The following is a 25615-nucleotide window of genomic DNA, read 5'->3' as shown; positions in this document are numbered from 1 at the left end:
AGCTCATTCCCTATTTCTATTTCTCCTGAAATGCTCTGCAACAGTAGAAAATAAGGGGATATAAGAAACTAGATTTAGAACTGAAAGCAACAACATTAGCCATAGATTCTATATTTTATTGATGAATAAAGGAAAGTTGAGAGAGAGTCTGACCTACGGTCATACAGATAATGGCAAGTATAGAAACTTGAACCCTGGTCTAACTCCTAAATCAGTCTGTTGAATATTAAAAAAAGACTAGCATATAGCTAGAGCTAGAAATTTTTTTTTTTTTTTTTTTTAAAGCAGTCTATCCCCAAACCCTGACTTTATAGCTAAAGACACTAAGGTCCAAAGAATTTTCTGAGGCCACAAAGCTAATTAGGGAATTAGGGATAAAGTTGAGTTTCAAGTCTTTCTATCACTCCACCTCTGTTAATTGGGATTTGATGGGAGGGGAGAGTTTGTGAGGGTATATAGTAATTGTGAATACAGACCTCAAATACACAGGCCTAGGATACCTGATTTTGAATCCATAAAAAGAATTACAAAAGAGTCCTGGGATTAGGAAAAAAAATCAAGTCGGGCTTTGCCTGTAGTATTTCATCCAAATATGGGTTAAGATTCCTTTCTAATTCCCAGCCCCCATGAATTTCAATGGGAGATATCCGGGGCTCTCCCAGCTTCCATAGGATCTGAGCTAACTTGGGCTGTCCCAACCCCCATTCTAATGATCTGCTCAGGTTTCTCCAATCCCCACCCCGAGCACAAACAGTTCCTTATCAAAAAACCCATTGAATTCTATTCAAATTCTAACCCTGGCTGAAACCATCCCACAGCCAACCTGGGACTCCACCCACGGGCCCCTTCACCAAAAGCCCCCATTATAAAAGAGAAAAACTAGAGTCCACTCTTTGCAGGAGCCTCAAACATGACATCCTTACACCGACCATGTCAAGGGTTCCTGTCTACCTGGTGCCAGCCCTGGCCCTGGAGTCTTTCTACCTTTAAACTTATTTCCAAACCCCAAAATAAACCTCTTTTATTAATCTAGGTTTTGGGGTCTGTAAATTCCTTTACAGAGAATTCTTGCACCACTACTAGACCTCATTTAACTCTGTATCCTTGTGCCGAATCCAAAGGGGTTGCAGGAGAACTCTATTTGACTCCCAGTACCCCGAACCTGCCACTAGACCTCAATTAACCCTTACCTAATTCTCATCAATCCTGATATAATTAAATGACTAAAAATATTTCTTTCCATTCTCAAAAATTCCATTCTACAATATGCCTGCTCTGTTCTTTGCATTGTTTTGTGTTTTAGATCAAAAGCTCAACAAAAATATATAACTTAGTGGATCATTCTTTAGGGTCACCCTCCTTACTCAAACATTCAAATATCTTCTCCAAGATGGCAAATCTACTAAATAAATGTTTATTCATATTTTACCCAGTGATCTAGAATTAAAATCATTACTCTTCTCTCAAAATGTAATATTTTATTTTCTTCCAAATTACATATTAAAATAATTTTTCACATTTGCTTTTTTTTAAGCTTTGAGTTCCAATTTGGTTCTTTTTAACAATATAATGATTCAAGGTGATTCCTATAGACATGATGGAAAAGCATCCACATCCAAAGAGAAAACTATGGGGACTGAATGTGAATCAAAGCATAGTATTTGTACCTTTTTTTGATGTGTTATTTGCTTTTTTTTTTTTTTTTGATGTGTTGTTATTTGTTTTTGTTTTTTTTTTTCCTCTTTTCAATCTGATATTTCTTATGCAGCATGATGGAAATATATTTAGAAGAATTGCACATGTTTAACCTATATTGAATTGCTTGTTGTCTAGGGGAGGGAGAAAGGGGGAAGAAGAAAAAATTGGAAGGAAGGTTTTACAAAGATGAACATTGAAAACTATATTTGCATATATTTGGAAAAATAAAAAGTTATTATTAAAAATTAATTTTGAGTTCCAAATTCCATTTCTCTCCCCCTTCCCTTTCTATGAGACTGTAAGCAACAACATATAGATTATAGATGTGCAATCATGTAAAACAATTCCATATTAATGATTTTGCCAAAGAAGAATCAAATAAAAAATAAGAATGAAGGAAAGTTAAAAATAGCATACTTCAGTCTGTATTTAGACAATATCAGTTCTTTTACTGAATGTGGATATATAATATACTTTATCATGAGTCCTCTTGGATTGTTTTGGATCACTGTATTGCTGAGAATAGCTAAATCATTCACAGTTCTTCATTGTATAATATTGCTGTTACTGTATACAGTGTTCTTGTTCTGTTGACTTCACATCAGTTCATGTAAGCTTTTTGAGGTTTTTCTGAAATCATTTTGCTTGCCATTTCTTTTAATTTAGTAATATCCCAATCACAACCTCAGCTTGTTTAGTCATTCTCCAACTGATAAACAACTTTTCAATTTCCAATCCTTTGCTGCTTTGGTCATCACTGTATAATGATCACTAATTTTCAGCAATATCTTTATTCATAAGAGATTCAAATGGTATAAATGTTAGGCATAGAATAGTATATGGCTATATGTAGCCAGAAGGCTACATATTTGGATAACCATCCATAGCACCCATGGCACAAAATATATTGGCTACATCTTTTGCTTCTGCATGGGCCAGCCTCAGTTATTCATTTCAATTGAATACCAAGGATATATAGTTTTGAATGAATCCTGATATTCCCATGGCTTGATTGGGGAAACCTGGGAATACTCACTGTTACCAGATTGCTCCAGAATACTCTGCATTTATATAACAGCAGCAAGCTTGAACTAGCAGCAGTAAAAACAAGTATGAAGTATGCTTGTATAGTTATAATTCCTTTTATTAAAGATATAAGTGAAATGGGGAATTGGGGGAGAAAGAGATAGACATGCTATCTCTCACACATTTCCTATTTGTCAGTTACAAGACAATCTAGATAAATTTTCCATCCTTCTGCCCACTTTAACTAGATTATGATATGGTTTATGTAAATGAGATCTCTTCTTTGATTAAAACTTTCCTTTTGCAACTTTCAGGATACATCATTTTATGTATAAATCTAATGAAAGACCTATATTATTTGCAATTGTGCTCTCTATTAAGCAAAAGTCAAAAAGCATACTGTATTTGTCAAACTAGGCTTAGTACTTGCTCTTCATCCTGGAAGCTCATTTTACCTTTTCATTGCACACTTGTGGCCTCTTATTCTCTTTGGATAGTTCTCCTAAGAATTTTATTTCAAGAGGATGCAAAAGCCAACCATGTTTTCATTTTTCTTCACAATGCTCCCCTAATTTGTTGAAATTTTTTCCACTATAATCCTAAGTAAAATTACCTTCCAACTCTTCTTTTCCTCCCTTTACAAGTTTTGTATTGTCTTCTCCTATTAGAATATAAGCTCCTTGAAAAGAGGGACTATTTTTCTTTCTTTTTGTATTTAAATTTTCAGTGCTCAGAATAATATTTGGCTCATAGCAAACACTTAATAAATGCTTTCAGATTGAAATTGTTATGTAGATCTGCTATGAAGTAACTCCAAAGATCACATTCTATAGCTCTTAAGGACTTAGTATGGATCATCCTCTTACAATGGGAAAGCATTATAATAGGACTCAAAAGAGTGTCACCAGTGACTCCTGAACCACATGGACAGAGTCCCATTGGTCTGATGTGGCTATATGTCACAATGAGTAAAGACAATTTGACCCTAAGCAAATCACTTAACTCTGTTTACCTTATCTCTAAAATGTATATAATACCACTTGTCTCTCAGGGTTGTTGTATCAAATGAAATAATTGTAAAATGCTTTGCACAGTTTCTGGCATTTAGTAAGTTCTATATAAATGCTGATTATTATTATAGTTATTATTATCATTAGGGTATCAGGAAATGTAGTACTAGTTTCCTATTAGAATTTAAGTAATTTACTATTTTTCTAGTACTTAGTAATGATCCGTGGACCCATAGCAATTCAGTAGTTACCTTATAGATATCAGTGGCAGAAACCTTTTCTAAGCCTACCTTGAGGTGAAGTACTTTCTTCCCTGTGAACAAAATGGACATCAAATATACCACTTTGCTTGTGCAATTAATTGTCAAAAAGGCCAAATTATACTCTCTAAACACTCCTAGAATTGCACTTAGGATCAGCTCTAAAAGATATATGGTAAGGTGGTGAAAACTTTGGCAATTCTCCACTTCCATAAACCTTGTGCTGTTCAAGGGGCAAATCTTTGAGTTAAAGGGTAATCACCATTCTTCAGCATACAGGCAGCAAATGAAACTGATGACTTGTCAGGATTTCTGAGCTGGATTAGTGAAAGTCATGTTAATATTGGAAAATTACACAGTTTCTACTTATTTTTTCACTGAATGGGGACCTCTTTCTTATTAGAGCATCTGCTGCCTGACAGTATTCTCCACATGCTATTTTTCCAACAAAATGACTCTGGAGCATCAGGGAAGTTGAAGGGGTTGAGTGTAATGCCCTGGGCCCCTTGAACTTTGCTCCTCTGATAGATGCAGGGGTCAGAAAGACAACTGTTAAAGGATAGTACTAATGGCTTGTATCGCAGGAAAGGTAGTAAAATGTAGACTAAAATATTCCTCTCAATTTTGAATACAAAAACAATAACAACTTGAGTTTAATTCTCACATATTGAAGAAGCTTAGTAGAGACACAGGAAATAGCATTCAAATAATCATGTCTTGTTGGGGGATGGACAGTCTTCTGACAGAGAATAATTTTGTGATCCTTGTGCATTACACTTGGCCTAATTAACAAACGCAATATCGGCACAAATGAGCCTGCAAAGATTGCCAGTCGGTATACTCAAAATGAAGCCACTGGGGAACACTGGAGAGCAATAAAAAAAGCAATGGCTGCTTATTTTTAATTCTTTAGAGGACCAATTCAAACAGAAAATGTAATTAAAAATTTGTAAATAGAACACCCAAAAGCACTTCTTCTGGCATGAGTATGCGTATCTTTGATATTTGCTTAACAAATTATCAAGTAGCTCTTTTTATAAGTAAAACTTACACATACACACACACACATATACAGACACATACATGCCTCCTATATGCTATTCAACCTATAAAATTATAATGGATTTTTCTGCATTGAGCTAAATGCTTTGTCCAAACCATAATCTTTATTGTTGGCACATTGAACTAAAGTCAACTTTGAGAAATGATAGTTGTGTTTGTGGCTCTGTGGTCTAGAGGTAAAAAGTTTGGGTTTATAACTCAGAATTGCATCTGTGAGCTCATTAAATTTGGCATTAAACTGTCAAGTTTAATTTCCTCAGAGCGGTGGGGATTCCATTTCAGTTAAAGTTTTTAACTTATCAGTCTAGCATAACTAATATTCAGTTTAATTCAATTTAAGGAACATTTATTAAATGCTTACAAGGAAGATGCTATTCAAAGTTTGGGAATACAAACACAAGAAATCACCTAGTTCCTAATCTAATCATGGGATGTGTACATTCTACTGGAAGTATGTATACATGTGTGCATATGCACATATATGTGTGTGTGTGTATGAGTATATGTATTTTTGTTTATGTGTGTGTATACAGATAAGTATGGGTTCCCATGCATTTGTTTATTGATTGAGCATAATAGGCATGGTCTCTGAACATGATTATATCATTTCCTCCAGACTACTTCCCCCACTTAGAACTCAAGGTATGCAGGTTACCCCAAATTTCCAAATCCAACTGGGAATCCATGTACCTAAACTCTTCAGCCCAAACCAGTGATCTTACTTTTAATAATAAGCTAACAGATACATTAGCTCAAAGCAGGGCATTATAAGGGCAGTAAATAAATACATTGCTCCATACACCTAGAAGATATTCTTCAGCAAATTTCCTTATTGTCTATAAAAAGAATGTACCTGGGGGCAGCTAGGTGGTGCAGTGGATAGAGCACCAGCCCTGAATTCAGGAGGACCCAAGTTCAAATGTGTCCTCAGACACTTAACACTTCCTAGCTGTGTGACCCTGGGCAAGTCACTTAACTCCAACTGCCTCAGCAATAATAATAATAATAATAATAAATTAAAAAAAAAAAAGAAAGAATGTACCTGAACTTAGGATACACCGACAGTAAGACACACACATAGGAAACACATGAGACCAGGGTAACTCATGCTTTGAGAATTACAAGAACCGGACAAACTTTTTCTTCTCATGCAGATATGCATTAGATAGTCTAAGCAAACCAATCTTCACTAGAAATTCTGTATCTGCTGAGTCAGGCACTTAACTAATGACTTTGGTCCTGATTCTCTCTGGAACTCAACTCTTATTATAGTCAGCTCTTTTCTGTTTCCATATATCTTACTCCACAATGATGCTTCCTCTTTTGACTGCTGCTTCATGGTTTCAATGACTATGTGAAAGTTGTGTGTTTCTCCTCCTTAACTAAAACTACTGGATTCCCTGAACTACTTTTTTTGTATGTGTATAATTTCCTATCAGTGCTTAATTGATATATAATATTGCCAATGCAAGAGGGAGAAGAGAAAGCTTCTGCCCACTCTGGTGGAGAGATAGAATGACACTCCATAAAGTTCTCCCTACTTCAAATCTTTATTTAAATATTTTCAGGGCTTGTCAATATTAACTTCCTCCAGGGACTTTAAAAGTTCCAACCAATGGTCAACTGTCTTTTCCATTCAAGCAGAGAATTTATAAAGGGATTTCAGGGCATAGATATAAATTTGTATTCCATTACCACTCATTTTCTATGATTAACTAGCTCTTGTCTAAGTCAAGCACTTGGAGAAAGCAGATATGGGAATGACTATGCACATGGGTTTATTATATATAAGGATCAAATGCCATATGTAAAAAAAATTATACATCATAGGATACTATATACATTCTAGCTATTCTCTATATAAATAGTAATCATCAGTAGCTTGGTACTTCAAGGCAATATGACTCAGTATTCCATTAAATGACATTTTCATCCTATTACAGTGTTTAATGAAACTATCATCATCTACTTCACAGTTCATCTATTTGAAGGGAATCTGTAAGCCATCCTTCCATTTATTGGTACTTGTTTTTTGTCTTCCGGTTTTATTTATAGTGAGAATACCAATGTGGATGTGGTTTGGTTTCTTCAGTAGTGAATCACTGGACAAAGAGCACATGCTAAGAATACCAGTCATTAATTTACTTGTAGTTAACTGAAGAGTTGTGAGATCTTGAGCACTTTCTGCCATTCTTCCAGTTATCAAGAAAGTTGAAAAAGCCACAGAAGGCTTAAGGAATTATAATTATCTCAGTGATTAAGGTTCCTATAAGTGAATGAATTACTTATCACACTATCAAAAGACTTTGTAACAAAAGTTTATATTAGGATTGTTATCATTATCCTAGTGACTGACTTTTTTTGGACAATAAAATAAATATCAATATGCTAATGTTCTACTTATCTTAGGAACTAGAAGTAAATGAATATGAATCCTTTGACCATTTTTGAATTAGAATAGGGAGATGTATATAAATCTCATACAGATTCAAGAGATATCTATCTCCATTTTTAATTTCAATAGATTCAGTTGTCTCCCAGGTAACTTTTTGCATGGCTATATGGGAAATAAAATTGTTAAATTAAGGAACATGTCTTTGGGAGCTTGCTTGCTTTCTTTTGGTTAAAGACATTAAAAGGACAATAACTATAACTAAAGCATTGCATTATACCAATAGGTCTATGATGCTATTTTATGTGTATTCCTTTTAGATTTTAACTCAATCATGTATCTTTTTCATGCTTTCTTGTAAGTAAGGAGGTCCAGCTAAAGTGTTGGGGGTCATCTTTGAATTACTTGGGTAATTAACAAATTAACAAATTTACATGATAAATTTGGCTTGTGGTAGATAGTCTTCATTGACAAGAAATCATGTTGATTACTAATCTGATCTATTGTGTCTCAAGGTTTCTATGAAGCAATTCAACTCAATTCAACAAGTATTTACTGGTTTCCTGCTTTGTAGTGTTAGACTACTTGAGAAAGATACAAAATGAGAGGCTGTGTGTCAAAGAAAGCAAGAATAAGGTGTAGTAGAAAGAATTGTGAATTTGAGGTTAAAATACTCAGGTTCTGTTGCTTACTATCTGTCACCTTGACCAAATAACAATCTCTCTGTTTGGGGTTCAGTTTTTAAAATAAAGTGTCTGGACTATTTGATCTCTAAGGTCACTTGACATTATAAATCCAAGTTTTTAAGAAGACCTTACCCTTGTCTTAAATGGTTCTAAGTTTAACTAGGAAGACAAGATGCATATAGTAAAGACAAGATGCATATAGAATATGACATAATATCAAACCCATTGCACACATGAAAACTCAACTTGTTTTCTAACTGATCCTCATAATTTAATAATTTAATAATCCATGACAATTAAATTTTGTGCTTATATAATTAAAAAAATTAAGTGGATATGTTTTCAGTACACAGAAAGAGCAATATGAACAAAAATGATTAAGGAATACCCCATAGGGAAGTAAGACTTAACCTCAGCCCTCCATTTTAAGTAATTGATAGATTAGCAGAAAAGACAGCCAGGTAGTGGAATGAATGGATAGAGTGTCAAGCCTGGAGTCAGGAAGAGTCAACTTTCTAAGTTCAAACCAACCCTCAGACAATTTGCTACCTATGTGACCCTGGGCAACTTACTTAACCCTGTTTGCCTCAGTTTCTTTATCTGTAAAATGATCTGGAGAAGGAAATGACAAACCACTCAAGTACTTTTTCCAAGAAAACTCTAAATGAAGTCACTAAGAGTTAAATGTGACTCAAATAACTACAATTAAAAGACTAGCAGAAATAAGCTAAGAACATTCCAGGTGAGGGAAAGAGAATTAAAGCTGAACTTCATTTCAACAACTGATAACCAGCTTTTCCCAAATCTAAGTAGATCAATAACTTTAATGCCTTCAAACCTTTCTTGGGTCATCACTTGAAGAATGTTTGATTTCACCTCCCATTCTCCATAGTGGCAGGTGATTTGAATTAAGGTTAGTGTTTTATAGTGATATAGCAGAGGGGTTAGCATAATAATATGTCTGTTCTGTTTATGAGATAAGTATCTTCTAGATGAGCTTGGGGAAATTGTTTTTGCCACACTGTATTCACAATTTCTTTAAATGTTTTGTTTAGTTTAGTTTAGGTTTTTTTTTTTTTTGCCCTTGGAAAGGAGTTATGATGATGGTCATTAGCATTTCAAGTGTGAATGCCTGCTGAGAAACAGGGGACCTAAGGGTTTAACTCTGTCTCTGTGTTTATTTTCCTCTTCTTGGGAGAGTTTCTTCTATGCCCTTTGCTAAAGTTCAGTGAAATCGTTTGCCAAGGCAGAATTTTTAAACAAATTAGGAGATGCATAGTAAAGTTCAGTCACTGATATGATAGACTATCAGACTATTTATTGCAGATACAATAGTGCATTACTTATCAATAAAATTATTTTTTGCCTTTAAGATAAAAGTGTTGAAATGTAAAACACTGGCAACCTTAAAAGGAAAGCCCCAAAGCTCACTTTTTATAAGAGTCTGTTCTTAAGATTCCTAAGATGTAAATCTCTGTTTGGCTAGGATTTTGGGATTCTATTTTTCAACAGTTAACACTGAATATTAGAATACAGAAATAGAAAAAGAATATATTAAAGAAAAAACACCCAAACAAAAATAGGAAAATAAATGAATGAATAAAATATCCCTGAAATATGCCAGTATTAAATATTATTTATAACATTAGTAGGGAAACTTCCCTCATCAACACAGTCCAGAGCCCATTTCTGGCTTATACTTTTAAAGACTCCAGAAGGTGAGAATGGTCAAGCACCCAAGTGTCAAAGGCAATATTCCAAGTCCTCTCTTCTTGACTTCCATTCTAATGCTTTTTTCTGTTATGCTATGTGACTTCTTTGAATAGCTTGAAATAAGGACAGAAAACAAAAAATTATTCATCATGACCATTTTTTTTTTCATTTTCTTAATAACAAAGCCTATATGAGGAAGGCTGGAAAAACATTATACCAAAATCCCCTGCATGTATTATAATGATTTATTCATATTGAACAAAATTCAGGTTAATAAATTATCTTCACTTTTATTTAAAAAGAACTTTGTAGGATTGTAGTTTTTGGAATGGTAATTGGAAAAGAAATTAGAGTCCAGTTTGTCATTTTACACATCAGGAAATTGAGACTCAAATTTTTATCTACAGGCTTTATAAGTATAATTTTAGCATAATAAATAAAAATTCATAAAGCCAGGCTCTAATTCTTGGCTAATATCATCATAATCTAACTTAGTGGGTAAGTGTAGTTTGGATGTGTTTGTGTCTATCTGTATGGTACAAACAGAAATAGCTAAACCACGACTAAAGGGACATAACTAATTTCTCCATCCTTTGAAGGATAAGGCATTCAGAAAAATAATCCAAAAGGCAGATTAGTGGATTTGGCTGGAAATATTTTTGTTACCTTTAAAAACAATATCCATAAACAATTTTAATTTATAAATTATTTAGAGATTGTTTTGTAAACACAGATGTATGGAGCACTAATTTAGCTTTTTTTAGCCAAAGGGATTCATTGGTGTTCTTTGGATCAACAATGAACTTCAGAAAAATGATGAAAACATTTCATTCTTCCATGGTTGGACAATAGCATTTATAAAAGATGGAACTGAATTCCATGCTTCTGTGGCAAAGATAAAATGAGTTCTGGCTTAAGGATTACCAATCGGGAGGAGGAAGCATTTCAAAGTGGTCACTATTTTTTGAGTGGAAGTAATAATTGTTAATTATCAGAGATGGCAGAAGCAATATCATTTAAATGTCCACAACTCGAAATATACTAAAGTGGACTTTAGAATAGTTAGAAGTTTTCCAGGGATCAAAAAAATAGTGGGTTCTGAAACACAAATTTGTATTTAAAGATGACTGTTATTAAAAAATCATGATAATATTATAAGAATATACTTTCATTGGCTAAAAGCAGTAGTTTCCGGTGTAAGAATTTGCCAAGCCTTTTTCTGGTATTCATCTTTGACATTCATTTTTATCCAACTCTCATCTAAGAAACTGCTGCATGCACAGTGGCCATATATCTTAGTTAATCATCTTGCAAAAGGACTAAATTAGGTTGAGGATAACCCAGAGACCTCAAATCCCTTGAGGAATATCATGTGAAAACTTTCCATGTTGGAATCAACAAATGAGAACAATTTGTTTCAATGGCCACAAAAATAGCTGAAGCAAACACTATGAAGAAGTTAGTTTTGATACCAAAATCAACTATTGCATCCCTGGACATTGTCAATTGTATTTACTGTGAAGTCATCCCTTAGATGACTATAAGAGAGAAAATGACACTAATGACTGTGCAACTCAATATCACTTAGAACCAATTCATGTTCACATTTTGAAATCATTGATTCTCTTCAAAAAGAATAAACATCAACAGCAAAAACTTTATAAGAAAAATATTATTCTTTCATGGATCTGAATCTATTGCTGTTCAAGATTAAAAAGCAAATTACTACCAAAATTAACAGCATTGCCATTTTTATTTAAAAAAAAATAGTTGAAGCACTAGTTCATTCTATTGAACTTTTGGCCTCTCCATTAGTAGGGTCTTATTGTGAGGACCTTATTATCAATCAGATAAGTTTATTACGCCTTTTGTATGATCTTTTATGAATCACTTTGACTACAGAACAAATAAATATTCAAAGCGATTTGCAAAATTTAAAGGTTTATCTATATAGATAGGTAGATATCTCTCTATATGTATGTGTATATATGTATATATATATACTTAGATAGATATAGATTGATGCTAGATATCACCATTATCAACATCATCATCATTATCTCCAGCCAGCTTTGTCCAGCGTCCTTCATTTGTTATGTGATCAAAATCTAGACATATTTTCCCTCCCTTTCTGTTTTATAAACCCTGATCTTCTAACTGATGTTCTTTGTAAACTTATTTCTATGCACAGGGCTTTCATAGGCTACACTGGGGCATGGAATATTTTTGCCCATACCTTCATAGATAAGTTATCATTAATTAGTGTTGTCAAATGACCCAAACAAACAGATTAGTTTGGTTTTTCTGGTTTATCCTCTCCCTACCTAGCCAATATTATCCTGCAGAAAATGGTAATTAAGCTAATCATATTTAGATATTCAACAAATGTTTATTAAGCACCTTAGATAGACAAGAAATTATTGCCTTATTTATGTTGCCCATCTTATGAAGATGAGGAAGATACAGTTCATGGATTTAAGGGGTTTTTAGTTTACTGGGAGATATGATAAATAAATATATGCAAAATAATGCACTTTGTGCAACATAGGAAGTACAAAGTGCCTGCACCTTTTCCTTAATTTCATCTATAGATTTTGTGATACAGACATTCAAAAAAAGGTTATCTAAGCATTATAGAATTTCAGAGCGGGAAGGGAATTCAATCCATTCAACCAGTCCATAATCTAGAAGATTCCCTTATTACCTGAACCCAATAAATCGTCATGAAATTTTCCCTTGAAAATATCTAGTGAGAGAAAAATTTCTGCCTCCAAAGTTAGCCTCATAAGTATAGAGAGCTCTAATTATTGAAAAGTTTCATTTTGTTTTTCTTCTCTGACATTAAGCTTTATTGGCTTTTTGTAGTTTCCATTCATTGTTCTTAGGTTAGTATTCTGAATAGGAATAAATATAATCATTCAATTTTCCACTTATTTTTCTTAATACTTTAAGACAGCTATCCCCTTCACTTTTGGTTTTTCCTTTTCTATTTAATCATGCCCAATTCTTTCAACAAAACTTTATATGGCATAGACTCAAACTCCTCATATTCAGTTAGTCCTCTGAATGCCTTAAAGTAGATAAATATTATTTCTAAATCTTGGTGCCTATGATTAGAGTAAAATTTTAGATATGTTTTTAAGATTAGTGCTTAGTGAGGCTACCATATTCTCATTCTTTAAAGTTATTCCTCTTTAATTGCTTCCCAAAACAGCATCAATTTTTGTTTTTTTGTTTACCCATAATATGTTTACTCTTGATTCATATTGGTTTTATTTATTTTTATTGTTTGTTAGAATCTGTGATTTTACTGATGTAATGAATTTATAGTGAAGTGCATCAATGACAATCAATAAATTGTCTAGAACTTAGAACTCTGGACAATTTTACTCTGAGATAAAGTACCTTGCTCAAGGTTGCATCATAAATGTTGTCAGAGAGAAGATTTGAGCCAAAGTCTTTCTATTTGCAGATTGGCTCTCTATCCATTGTATGTAATGCAATAGGGACACAATAGTACTTTTCCAATAAATATTAGAGTGAAGCAAAGATGCTTACACTTCCCCTTTTTTTTTTTTTAATTTCCCTAGCATTAGCAATAGAGAAAGAAATTACAAACATAAAAGATAGGTATAGAGTTGATAAAATTGTCCCTATTTGCTGATGAAATGATGACTATGCCATATTTGATGATATATTCTAAATGGATATTTTTAAACACCATTTTATAAATAATTAGAAGAGAAGCAGTCCATATAGATCTCTCTCAGTGTGAGACAGTGTTATGTTCTTTAACAAATGAGGAATAGAGGCAAATGCAAAAGATAAAATAGAAAATTTTGATTATATGAAACTGTACAATTTCATGCTCAGACTTCTGCACTATCAAATTTAATGTACCTGGAATAAGAAAGAAAGTAGTCAAATGTGAAAAAAAAATTATATCAAATTTCTCTTATAAGGGTTTGCTATTTAAGACATATAAACAATAAATAAAAAACCAGAATGGGAACACAAAGTCAGACATGATTGAAATAATTCAACAATATTTATGTGTGTATAAAATTAATAGTCATTCCTCAATAGATAAATTGTCACAGGATATGAACAATCAGTTCTCAAAAGAGGAACTATCTATTAAAATATTTACAGCAATACTTTTTGTAATAGAGAAGAATTGGAAACAAAGTAAATCCCCAGTGATTAAGAAGCAGCTAAACTGTGATTCATGAATGTTATGGAATATTACTATGCAATAAGAAGTTGTACAGGTGATGAATATATTAATCTTCATGAATTGATGCAGAGCAGGATAGTTATAATAAGGTATAAAAAGTATAAGACAGTCATAAAAATTATGTAAAATAAAAACCATGATCTATCACTCTTGCTTTATTTGAAGGATATAGACAATTTTAGTATTAGAAAATGCTTCGTGTATCTGTGTGTTTATCTATCTATTTATCAATAAATTGATTGATCACACCTTTTAACACTTATTGATGTGATTAAGTGTCTAATATGTGATTTCTTGGGGAATGTACCCAACTCTCAAAAGTCTATCAAAGTTTATTCTAAATCTCCAGTAAATTTGCAATAACATGTTTTTCTCAACTTGGAATTTATTGTAATTGTTTCTGCATTAACCTAATGGCTAAAATTAACCACTCTAGTTGTAAATGAATGGCGATTCATTTGTTATGATGGACAAAATGCTGACCTGAAGATATTTGATTAGATTATGCCTCAGTATTTACAGGAAATCATTGAGAGCATAAAGGTAAACAGAGTTGGAAAAGGGAGAAAGTAATTAATCTAAAGTGACCAGTCAGTTTAGAAGGCCAGGGAAAGTTAAATTTTACATTCAAAGGTATAATAAAATATACAGTGTAGAAAGTATAGAACAAAAGATAATATATTTAGAAAGGAAAATCAAAACAAAAAATCAGTACCAAAAAAAAATTCTCCTTCTGTTATATATCCTAAATGTTGAAAATAATAATAATAATAATACCATCTTTAGATACATTTGGCCAAATTCCACAAGGAAGTAGTTCAAACCAATATGAAGGAATGAAAAAGAATTCCCTCATATCTATGATATTGCTATGTTTGCATACATATTTAAATACATACATGTAAAATATAAACTCCCATTTATCACTCAAAACTCTTCACAATCTTGCACCTTTCCTGCCTTTGCAGACTTTTTAATTTATTTCCTTCCACCTCTTTTATTGTCCACACATACTGTCCCCTTGCTATTCCTCATACACAATGATTCATTTTCTTTCTTACTACCTTTTCAGAAACTGTCTTCCATACCTAGAATTTTTCTCTCTATTCAATCTCAGTAGTAAGAGTCTTTTGGAATACAAGTTTTTTAGAGGTAAGGACCATTTCACATCTATCTTTTTATCTCAGAGGTTTAGCATAGCCTGACTATAGTAAATGCTAAATTAATTCTTAATTGATATACCTACTTTTGTAGGCATTTGTAATTCAATTTGGTTCAACACATATTTATTGGATACATACTAGGCAATTTTGTAGAAATAACTATAAGAGGTAAAGTTCTAAAAGTTGCTGAATCAAATATTTAATTTTTTAAAATATAGAACTGTGAAATTTCCCTATCTACAATTCCTCACATAATTTCTCAAGAGCCTTGTGATTATTTTCACAGACACTTTATCATATAACCATCTCTATATTAAGAAACTGGATCTCCTAACTGAATCTCTTCCTTGCTCTGTTTTTTATTATCCAATAAGTTATTTTAAATTGTCATCATTAGAGACATTTCTTTAAACCAAACTTATCTAAAATTATCTACTCCCAGAATGATTTCCTTTACACTGTCTATATCATTATTGTTTACATGCATATATATGTGTGTATGCATATATAATATATATCATTAATGTACATAGTTGTTTGTATGCTATTTCCACCATTAAACTGTGAAGTCCTTGTAGACAAGAGTTTTGTTGCCTTTTTATTTTCTTTTTTGCATCTCCATTATTTAGTACAATGTCTGATACATGGCAAATACTTAATAAATGCTTTTTGACTAATTGATAGAGAAATTAGAGACTTTGAGCATCTGGCTGTTTCCCTTCCTCCTCATGTAGCTACCTCTTTTCTGCTCCTTCTGTTTCTGCTAATGTTATGGTGATTGATAGTTTGTCTGGCATTTTGATCACATACCCAGACCTACTGCTCCAGTTCTTATAGATTTCTTAATTAAAGACTACTGAGATAGACTTTGGACTACTTGTATTTCTAGACTTGTTATATCTTTGTCTACCTGATTGCTGTCAGTTTACATGACATTGGATCCTATTCTAATTCTGATCCTGACCTCAAGTGCTTTTTAAATGTTTATGACCTAATCCACCATGTTCAAATTGAAATTTTGGTCTGCAACAATTGGAATGTCAGGTGTATTCTGCTTTTCTGGGACCAATGTCTATTCTATGCTCTCTGAACAATTTGTTGCCCTTGGGCTACCATATCATTGATATTTAAGAAGTTCTCATCTTTCTAGAGTTCTTTGTTTTTGAAAAATATTTAGTCTTTCTTCTTGTTTTTGTTCTTGTTCTTCCCCTTCTCCTCCTTCTCCTCTTCCTATTCCTCCTACTCTTCCTCCTTTTCCTCATCCTTCTCTTCCTCCTCTTCCTCATTCTTCTCCTTCTTCTTCTTCTTCCTCATCCTTCTTCTTCTTCTTCTTCTTCTTCTTCTTCTTCTTCTTCTTCTTCTTCTTCTTCTTCTTCTTCTTCTTCTTCTTCTTCTTCTTCTTCTCCATCTTCTCCTTCTCATCCTCCTTTTTTATCCTCCTCTTCCTTCTATTCTCTTTCTCTTTCTCCTCCTCTTCACTTTCCCCTTTCCTACTCTTCTCTTTTCTCTCCCTTGGCTTCTTTCCTTCCTTCTTTGGAAAGATTTGTGAGCTAGTTAAGCAAATTAAATTTTAACAATATCTGTTTTAATCATATAACTTGACTGATATGTTAATGCCAAATTACTAACCAGTCACTGTTGCCTAGTCCCATCAAAACAATAAAATTATTTGTTTAGGCTGATATTTTATTGCATTGGAATAATTTGTGGAAAATGGTTTTACTTTTACACTTTTACATATAGGAAGTTGATCTAAGAACACAGCAGCTGACAAATCAACAGAGGAAAAGCCCTTGGTCCCAAAGACTCTGTGGAATTTTGTTGATAATATTTAAATTATTAAATGTGTTTCCTATTCATTTTAATCTACTGATTACAGATCTTTTATATTATGTATAGACATGACTGAACTTTCCTTATTTCTAATTAAGAAATATATAGTATCCTCTTCAGTTTAATATTCATTACTTGGACTGTTATGGGTTAGATCAGGATGACTTTTAGGGACATACTATTAACACTTTTTGAGGGCAGTCAAATCAAGTCCTATTAATCGATCTGTATCTGATCAGTTTCTCTATTGGAAACATACAATTTATTATGTGTGAGTCCAGTAGTGAATCCTTTCATAGTTTTATAATAGGATGTGGGCTCTTGGTCAAAGGCTTGAAGCATTTCTGTATAGACTCTGGGAGTAGAAAGCAGCATTCTTTCTGAAATAGAGTGATAGGCAGGAAGAGGTGATATTTTAGCTTTGATTATGTCATGAAATCAGTGGATCATAATATATCAGGGATTGGGATGGAATGGTAAGAAGATTTGTTCAAGTATAAAACTATCTTCATCATGAGAAACAAGAATTTCTAATTCTCCCTTTATTTTTTTCTTTTAGTATAAATTTACAAATCAAGATTGTACTCTGATACAAAACCTCCATGTAAAATCTAACTCTCTTTTTAAGGGATGTTCCCCATTAATTTGTTTTCTGGAAAATGAATTCCAAAGAAATACATATAGACTAACAAATACATGTGATCAACATTGTTTATGAATGGTTAAAACAAAATTATAAATAGGTTTTCCTCTGTACTTTCTAGTGTGAGACAACTTCTAAGTACCAGGAGAAAACCAAGGAAAAGAATTATGAAATTTGGGTCTGTATAATACAATCTAATGAATGTATGATCTGAAGGATTTTTAGCAATCTGTACTGATACTGCTCAGGCTTCTTGAAATGTTCACTCAAATATGAAAGGGGCTTTCTCTTTCCAAATTACAATTGCATTTTTCATAGAAGACCTCTTTTAAAGAGGTTCTGACATCCTGAGCCAGAAAAGACAATAGATTTTAAGACAAACTCTTATTTCACAGATAAGTCAACTGAGGTTCATAAAGTTGAAATGTCTTACCTATATATAAATACAGGTATATATAAGTTATATAAGTATATAGATAAGTACTACTCAAAATTTGGTTTAAACCAAAAGCTAAATCTGTAATGATTATAGAGGTGACTTGTAATTGGTGAGATATATATGAGTCAGTTCATATTTCACATAAAAATGGGCTATCAAAACAGGCAGAGCAGAGTAGAGGCTTAATTTGCAGTAGGAATAATTCAGTGAAACCAAACTTTATTGAAGAAAAATAAGATTTATTGCCTGAATTATGCAATGATTCATTTATTAATAACATTTTGTGCATTGAATTGTACAACTTCCTGGAAGGATGCAGAAGATCTCTTGACTTCAAGAAGTTACAAAGTATGTAAGGAGAATGGAGCAATATGTGTTCATGATGCTTCAGTATTTCAACAACCACAGATTTTAGGAATAGATACTTTCTTAACCAATGCTGCTTACAATTCTTTTAGACTTTGAATAGCTTTCCTGAGCTATGATGTCAGAACAATTAAGTTTCCACTAAAATTGCACCTTACAGAGAAAGTTTTCTGTTATCCCTCTTATTTATAGTGATTATTTTGGTAATGATTATTTACAATTTATCCTATATATATCTTGATTATACATAGCCATTTGCATATTCTCTCTTCCATCCTATGAGCTTCTTGAGAGCAATAATTTCTTAAATCCTTCTTTGTAAACCCAATGCTTAACATAGTATCTAACACATAGTACATACTTAATAAGTATTTATTTCTTAAACTAACCTGGAATCAAAGTGGCTATGGGATTCTGCATTTCCCTATACTAAACATTGAATAAGAGTTATATTAGTCTACAACAACAGAGGTTGAATCAAAGCATTGCTTGTTTTTTGGGACATCCCAGTGTTTTGATCCATTTTTGCAGTTCTTGAGATCAAAGAAACACCTGCAGGCCATGATAGAGCATTGAAGAAAACTTCACCTTAAGATAATAAGTAGAAATCACAGTTATAGATGTGAATGAAAAATTGTGATGAAATTCATAATAATAAAATTATAATCTGAATAGATAATGCTAATAGAAACTAGTACAGTGAGATCAAGGTAGACAGAGTTCAGAAATAAGAGAGGATGATATAATGGAAAGATTAATTGACTAGGAATCCATAGATATCAGTTTGAATATTGGCTATGCCATTAACTAGCAATGGACAAATCACTTAAGCTCTATGTGATCTCACTTTTCTTATGTCTAGTTAACTTTCAGAAGGAGTTGAAATAAGTAGTAAGCCTGAATTAGCAAATAGGTATATAAGCTCTGGTCTGCATTGATTAATTTCAGTGGAAATTAGCTTATTTTTCAGCCTTACTTTGCTACTATTTTTGTTTTTTCTGTTTCTCCTTGATAATAATCTGGCTTTACTATACATATGATTGAATTCCTCTTAAAGCTTCTGACTCCTGACTTTGCTTCTTTATACAGAGCTTTATATTCTTGAAAGAATAAAATTCCATGGAATTAGAATCATCAGTAGTACAAGAAATTTGGATTTTAAATCCAATCCAAATGCTACTTCCTTACAAAAGTACCTTTACACCTAATAGATCTTTTCCACCCAAGTAGCTCTCACTTAGGTCCATTCAACTCACCAATTCATCCCATTACTTTAGTTACTTGATGACCTAGTCAGATAAGCAAATATAAGGGAAAAGAAAGAAAAGCAAAAACTTTGCCTTGCAGCTATTTTCCTTGAATGAACACAGGTAAAAATGAAGGGGACAGAAAAGGTTTCCTGGTACATGAAGGGTGAATTGATTTATATCTGTGTGCCACTGGAATTCAGTTTCAAAACTAATGATAGTGGCTTCATGTAGAATGGTTAATATTCTTCCCCACATCCTACCGGCCCCCTTTGGTCCTTAGCAAACAGAAATAAAAATGACCCCAGGAGCTAAAAGCCTCTACTAAAGCATTGGATCAATGACATCTTCTTCCTCATCTTACTTTACTTATTTATTTATTTTGTGTGTGTGGTACATCTTTTCCTTTAAAAAAAAATAACACTTGAGGGCAGCTGTCTCCTTCCAGCCCCCTCCCCCCTTTTGAATGTTGCTAATGTTAAAGTCCTCGCCCTGCTCCAATAACAGGCCACTACAATATAACTGGCTAGGCTTGGCTGCCAATCTATAATGTTTCTGGCCATGATTAATCTGATAAATAATAAATATATCAATCTAGTCTTTTAGACAAGGACAAATTCTTACCAGCGGGGAGGCATGAGGCCTCTTTTACAGCTGCCTGTAGTGCTGGAATTAATTATTTAATGCTTAATTCTTCAGGAAATGAGAAAGTTTTGATTAATGTTGTCCAGTGTCATTTCTTGCTTGTTTGATATGTGTCAGATAATTTTTCCTCGGCAGTTGCTCTGAAGAAGCCAGAGGCTACTGTCACTGGGATCAGACACTGAATTTCTAGAGATTAATTGAAGTGAAAATTTAGAGGAGAGCCTCAGAAGCGCCTGCCTAAGATAACCTTTCACAGGCTAAATTTAGCTTCATCTGGTAATGCTGCCCAGCCCACTGCCCTGGTGTCACACATTTATTTTTAATGCAAGGAGGAACTATATTTGGTTTCCTGTTGATTTTTTTTTTTTTTTTTGAAGCTGACTTCTCTTGTTGGCATGATTAAAATACTTATTTGGAAAGTATTTCAGTATTATTTCCATCATTGGAAAAGTACTAATGGACAGATATCAATGAGAGGTAATCCTTTATCACTCCTAAGCCAGGGATCTAAATAACCTGTGTTGAGTATTCATGACAAATAGGAGCAAAATTGGTTCTCATTAAGCCTAATTTTGGGTAACAAATAAGTTAGTAATATAATTTGCTGCATCAATTCCTATATCACAGTGTGGGATCAAAAACACATAGAACTGTGACCTCTTTTGCATAAAATCTCTGTAGGTCTAAGCTTCTGATAGTAAGTCTGACATGCCTTTTTAAAATGTTGCAAAAGGCAAAGAGAGCATTCATCTTTCTTATTTCCTTGCTTAAGATATCATGATCTAATGACACAGAGTTTGATAAAGGGAGGGATTTTTGTACAGGAGAAAGAACATAGGAGATTTGGATTTTAGTATTAGAACTGGTTCTGCCATGCTTTGTGTCTTGGGCTAGCCTAAATTTTCTCACCTGTAATATGGAGAACTTTCTTTTCAAAAGTCCTTTTAAACTCTCAAATTCTATTTTAAGAATGGGATGGCTTTTAAACCCTGTTTGGAGTCTTTAGTTTGAGTCTATGGTCTTACTGTTATATACTATTTTTGTATCACCCCTTCTACCCACTTCTTTCCTCTTCCATCTCCTATATTTGTTCTATGTCCTTAATTGTTTTTGATATCCCAAAGACAAGATTCAGTCATTATCATGCAAAATTTCTTTTAAAAGAATTGAAAATATGTTCAATTGGTTTTTTTTTCTGATTAGAAAAGAATGAGTTAATGTTATACAGTCTGTTTAAAAGTCAAAGTTTGAAAGGTCAAGTCTGAAAGTCAAAATTAACCAGTACTATTTGGTCAAAATGTTTACCTTGTTGTGAGTAGACATCATTTTAATTAGGCTACTTTTTCAAGTATGTAACTAACTTTCAAAGTTTGATTGAAGTGGACAAGAAAGAAAGAAAGGAAAACTGTATCTCTCCTTATTGGAAGTATGGTAGAAAGAGTTTTGTTTTTGTTTTGTTTTGTTTTTGTTTTGTTTTTACCTCTTCATAACTATGGAAAATTGGAAATGGAGAAATAAATTCTATAGTGCTTTAAAGAACATGGAAAGTAGTTAAGTCTCCAACTGACAGGTCAGAGAAATACAAAAGATATATGATCTATTTATTTATCTAGACATATTTCTATCCTCTAACTAATCTAATCTTAAGGTATTAATTCTGCATGTCTCAATTTATGCTTCATTTTTAATATACACAAAATACTAGAAATTTCATCAGACCTTTTTAAAATATTAATTAATCTCATGAAAAGTAATCACCAATTTTGGCTATCATTTTTTGCCCACAAATATGGATATTGAAGAAAGAAAAGTCTACTCTGGATAGTGTCAATCTTTCTTATATGAAATTAGTCAACAAACATTTATCAAGTGCCAGACTCTATGCTTGTCAATAGGAAGATCTGGAGATAGTAAGACAAAAAATAAATACTGTCCTCAAAGAGTTTATAGAGAAAGATAATATCTATATGTTCTCATATGAGTACCTACAAATTGATTATATTCAAAATACAAATAAATAAAAGGTATTGGAGAGCATAAAACATTCTAAACTCTGGAGAAGTGCTAAAAGTTTCACATAGGACAGAGGTGATCTTTGAGCTAAGTATGAACCAAAAAAATAAATAAATAAATAAATAAAATCCCTCAAACTAGTGATTCTCATAAAAATGAGTGAAGAGAAAATTAGTTTCATGAATGACAGGGGACAACATATTTAGCATTCACTCCTATGGAAGGAGGAACTCACACTTTCAGAAGGCTTGCTCCACAACTTTTCACAATCAATAGAAAACTTTCACTGTCTGTAGACACATTTTAACAGGAGTCAAGTGTAGAAAAGCCTTTTTCCTTGGGAGAGGATTCATGAAGAAGAGTGGAAGAGCAAGAGTCTGTAATCTAGCATAAGCTACAGCTCTGCTGAATTTCTGACCAAACCCACATTAATCTATTCATTTGAATTGTTGTACACACACACACACACACACACACACACACACACACACACATACACACACATGCACAGAAGGTGTGAATGTACTTAGGGACCATTGACTTCCCCCTAAATTAGAAATAAAGTTTATTTTTTTAACTAAAAGTTATGGTTTTGTTCAGTGGCTCACTTTCTTGTAAGAGATAGGAGAAAATTGGTGCAGACAATGTCTGTGATATACCTCCTATATATATGAGTGTATTTGCTGAGCATATATTTGCTGAGTATACTAGACATGCAGAAAGAGTTATATCTGGCCTCAGAACCTTAGTGAGTTCACAATGAATCATGACAATTTTAAAAGAAACTTCAGTGCTTAACATACAGGTGAGGCAAAACACATACATAGACATATATGTTCATCTTAGTGATTCATACATGGTTAGTCTATCTTGATGAAATCAGTCACTGACTTCTCCAACTCCAGTCATTCTTAAACCAAAGATATGCAAAAAGGAAATGAGTCCTCATTAGTAGCTGGGCTCCAAGTGAAGTTACACAAAGTATGTAAGCTGCATTAGCTAAAATCAACACAAAGACAGAGGGTAGGCCAAACACAAAAGTGACTTTAGAAGTTGAATTTGTTTAGGGAATTTGTATTTTCTGCTGCTTTCTCCAGGAACCTATTTGCATTTTAAATAATTAAAACATTAAAACTGAAAAATTTATAAATGAGAGCTGCTAAGAGAATCCTGCTTGGCAGACAATAGAAAAGAAATTATTACCCTGCTAGGTTGGCTTTAATGTCATATCTGTCATTCTCTCCAAGGTAGGTTCATTACCATCTCAAGTGTACCCCTGCAATTCTCAACACACAGGAATGGACCTATATACATGCATTCACACTCACTCTCCTTCCTTCTCTCTGTCTCTGTCTCTGTCTCTCCCTTTCTTCCTCCACTCTATCTCTCTCTCCTTCTCTCTCTCCCTCCTCCTCCTCCTCCTCTTCTTCCTCCTCCTTCTTCTTCTTCCTCTCTCTCTCCTTCCCTCCTTTCTTCCCTCCTTCCCCACCCCCCCCATTCTCTCTCTCTCTGTCTCTCTCTGTCTCTCTGTCTCTCTCTCTCTCTGTCTCTCTCTCTCTCTTTCACACACACACACACACACACACACACACACACTTCCTCCACCTACCTTTTTCCTTTTAACTTATATACTCTTGTGCTTTTAAAGACATTGTCTCTAGAAGACTTTAATCTCATTGTTAAAATTCACCCAAACAATCTCTGCTGTTTCAATAATTTCTCCCCTTCCCCTAGATTCCGCCCCCCCCCTTTTTTAAAAAGAAAAAGTTGATTTTGGAAAAAAAAAAAGGGGTGAGGGTGGCGGGGGTGGCAGGGAATTCATGTGGAGAGTGACAGAACGCTTTGTCCAGCGCAGCTTTGGCTGGTTGTAACAAGCGTCAGGACATTAGACGCAACAAAAGCTGGATTGGCAGTATCATCAATCACTGCCCTGACAGTCGACTTCAGTTTGTTTGTTCCACTCTGCATAATAAGTGATTGGATCAGGTTTAATTAGATATTGGGTAATCAATCATTGCCAACAAGGCAACTCAGCTTGGGATCTAGATGCTGCAAGGGGAAAAAAAAAAAGCAAATCTCATCTAGTGTGCATAAATACTCCAACATATAAGCACACACAGTGGTGTGTAACAGAGGAAAGGTATAGAGATGTCTGCACGATGGCACATAATAGAATAATTCACATCTGTACTACTTGTTACAGACATCAGTGGTGTGACATTTTACTTTCACTGCATAATTACTTTTCAATATAATATAATATGCAGACCTGAGGGAGGAAGAGAAAGCAATTAAATTATTCTCTGGTCCCTTCTCCTGTCGCCTTCACCAAAAGTGACCAGAAGTTATTGCTTCAGTGCATAGCCATTTGGGGGTTGATCAGAGCATAATGAAGGACATAGTCTAACTTACCAACACCATTATAAATATCAGTGCTATCTCAATGTTAACTCTTTGTGTTTGGAGAAAATGAATGCAAAAGAAATTTTCACATTTCTAAAGCATATTTGCTGATTAAAATCTATGACCCACAAATTGCATCTCCCTGAATTATTGCTAGTGATGAAATTTAATTCTTTCTCACTAGTTCAGTGGACTCATGTAGAGAAGAGAACTGAAATATGACATTTTTCTCTTAAAAGAATATTCCTAACCTATGTAGGAAAAGTAAATGGGAGGACTCATCATATTTATTATAGGATGCCAAAGGTTATGTCAATCCCTGTATGCATCTTATTAACTACAAAGGCAATTTGATTTGGGATCTTGGGGACTCCAAGTGTTCATCTTAGTTCAGTGCCTTAGTGCCCTGTGACCCTGAATAATTACACATCAGTTTCCCCTTAGGGCCTTAGTCTATTCAGGAATAAAATGGGAATATTTACATTGAGCTTGATTTTTCTTTTCTTTTCTTTATTTTTTTGTGAATTGATAACATTAGTTTCCTTTAAGCTTTATATAAACAGTCTTGCTATCTTCCCTCTCTCCCTTTTTTTAGTTTAAAAGGGAAAAGGGAAAAAAAAAATCTTCCCAACTCTAATATTCAGATTCATTTGCATGTATATGTTGTTAGTCAATGAATTCTGAAAAAAGTATGAGAATAGAACAAGTGGAGAAACTATATCCTATATGACATGGCAATATTTGTTGAAAGAATGAATGGATGAAAGGATGAATAAATT

Source organism: Sminthopsis crassicaudata, chromosome 1, assembly GCF_048593235.1.
Source record: "Sminthopsis crassicaudata isolate SCR6 chromosome 1, ASM4859323v1, whole genome shotgun sequence".
Taxonomy (NCBI): domain Eukaryota; kingdom Metazoa; phylum Chordata; class Mammalia; order Dasyuromorphia; family Dasyuridae; genus Sminthopsis; species Sminthopsis crassicaudata.
The sequence above is the reverse complement of the archived record's forward strand: the minus strand, read 5'-3'. Positions refer to the sequence as shown.